The sequence below is a fragment of the Colias philodice genome, chromosome 2 (genome assembly GCF_061535455.1).
Source record: "Colias philodice isolate Cphi_HAF_F1 chromosome 2, ilColPhil1 Martin Lab GWU primary, whole genome shotgun sequence".
Classification (NCBI taxonomy): Eukaryota; Metazoa; Arthropoda; class Insecta; order Lepidoptera; family Pieridae; genus Colias; species Colias philodice.
The window spans coordinates 7272106-7274581 of NC_143087.1; the positions used below are offsets into that span (position 1 = coordinate 7272106).

The 2476-nt window shown below is 32.6% G+C and overlaps 1 long non-coding RNA gene across 1 annotated transcript; it reads left to right on the top strand.

Annotated features, from left to right (window-relative positions):
* Positions 1-1587: 1587 nt before the first annotated feature.
* On the top strand, positions 1588-2075 carry LOC149490542 (uncharacterized). The gene is made up of 2 exons (XR_016316909.1): positions 1588-1868; positions 1977-2075. It is a non-coding gene; the product is annotated as an uncharacterized LOC149490542 (long non-coding RNA).
* The last annotated feature ends 401 nt before the right edge of the window (positions 2076-2476 follow it).

The window sequence follows — 2476 nt, forward strand, 5'->3', positions numbered from 1 at the left end:
GCTCTCTCTCTCTTCTCAGCCTTTAGTTACGTGCGTGAGACAGGAAAGATCTAATTTGGATTTGTTGCTGGATTTGATAAAAACTGAGTATCGATTAAGCTGATCAGTGGCTTCACCATAGATTATTAAAAACATCCGTTTAAGAAAGGAAGGAAATAGAATTTGCTCCTCTCCCCCCCCTGGTTCCTAAAAAATAATATGACATAATTTAAAAGAAATTTTACGTAGACGTACACGTACGTAGAATTAGTTAGGCATTTCTTTTTTGATTTTCGATATTATATACTAATCATAATTTTTAATTACATTATGTAGTAACTATTTGGTATAGGTTAGGCATTTCATTTCTTGATTTTCTTTAATAATTTGGTACGTAAGTTTTTTAGCACAGTTTAGTAAGAAATTTTAATAACAATTCTTTTAATTATTTATGGTAAAGTCCGGTCGCGGAGCAGGAAGAATTTCGTACATTAACCTGTCACTGTCACTCCCTTGTAAAAATAATGTGTCTTGCTCGCACAGGTGCAATGACCGCCGTCCTTAGGGATTGTAAACCTTTAACCTGAGAGCGTAAGGTTTGTGTTTGCTTGATTGGTGTCAGGTGTTCAATTATGATTTTGTGAATTCAAAATTTATAAGAATAAACCTCAAACTCTTTATGTCCAATCAAAATCCGCCTAAGTCGAAATCGCGTGTTAGAATAACGTATTTCTGTAATATTGTACCTACATAGTAAATTATTTTTTGAAAAATAAGGTCATATAGAAGTTTCACTTCTTATGTGTGTACACGCACACTTTTTTATATATAATATATCGTTGTTATTGAAAAAGTTAAAATGTAACTAACTAATAAGTATTGTAAATGAATAGAGGACATTTATTTAATAAATTAGTAAAAAACATTTTCTCCTCCAAATATTTCATGTAAACTGCACTTCATTCAAAAATGTTTGTGACCACTGTCAGTAGGTAAAGAGGTCATTGTACGAAATTCTTTCTGCTTCGCGACCGGACTTTAGTACGTATTTACTCAATAATTGTATCTTAAGTAGTAATTCAGCATGGGCGTAGCCACGGTGGGGCTGGGTGGGGCGCTTACCCTGGCTTTGATCTGGTAGGTACTAATTGTGAAGGGGAGTGGGCGTGGGCGTGGGATTGGGACTGAACGTGGCATATGGCGTGGGAGTGCGAGTGGGCGCGGGAGTGGGAGCATGAAAATAAAAATGATTTTTTATTGTTGCCCCACCCTGAGCCCATGGTCATAGGTCCCATAGTCACTATTCCACGCGAAAGAAGTCGCGGGGACAGCTAGTAGACAAATATAATCAGAAAGCTTTGAACTCCTAAGCTCAACCATAAAAGATAGACATTTATGATGTCGGGAGATATTTTTTATATAATATGGAGAACATTTCTTTCATACTTGATTTCTGTGTAGCTTTAACCATTAAGATACACGCATTAAGAACGCACACGCGACGAAAGCTTAAAAATGGAGTTGCTGCTCTGCTCACGAATATGAAAAATAATAGTTATTTAGGAAATATATTTCATGTGCAGAATTGACCTCTACAGATTTAATATAAGTAGGTATAGGTCTACCAGAATCTGATGGCATATTTATATTTAAGAAATAAAAGATTTTTATGTGGCAACTTATTTGACAACTATCAAATTGGATGTCAAATTATTTGTCTTTTTTGCAGTTGATGAATAATTTTTAGGATTTTGTCTAAAAAATCTTCGAAAATGTCGAAAAAGCCGCTGCGATCACAAGCAAGAGGTGTTGTTTATAATGTGTATAGAAAAACATTCGATGAAGAAGGGTCAAACACATCACAATTTTCAATTTTGAAGATTTTATTGGTAAATTGGACTTACCCGTTTTGATACTATAAATTAAAAAATATTATATGTAGGTAACTATAATATTGTTTGTTGATTAGAATATAATTTTATGAAAACTTATTACAGGAGTTTCCAATACGGCTATTCGTCAAGTCCAAGCTGTCCAAGTCAATTTTATAATGTGTGTCTGTTAATACTTACGAAAATAAACATAATTTTATTTTATTTTTATTTTATTTTATAAAAAATTTTGATCTACAATATCATTATATCGATATTTTCACATGGCATACTGGTAATGAATATACAAATATAGGTATGTGTAAATAATAATATGTATTACCTGTATAAAAGTAATTTGTATAATTATTGTATATTATACATGTAAGTATGTACCTACATAATATTAAGTGGATATCTCATTATTAAGTACAGTATTGTCCACTTATGTAATGTGAGTAATGATATTGAGGACAAAATAAAAAATAAGCAGTATCAAGATCGTTCAGTCCATTTTCCCCAGGGTTGCACACTCAAAATTTTGATTTCCCTAATTGCCATCAGATTCTGGTTTACCTATATACATATATTTAGATTCCAATTTCCATGTAACGTTAAATTCGACT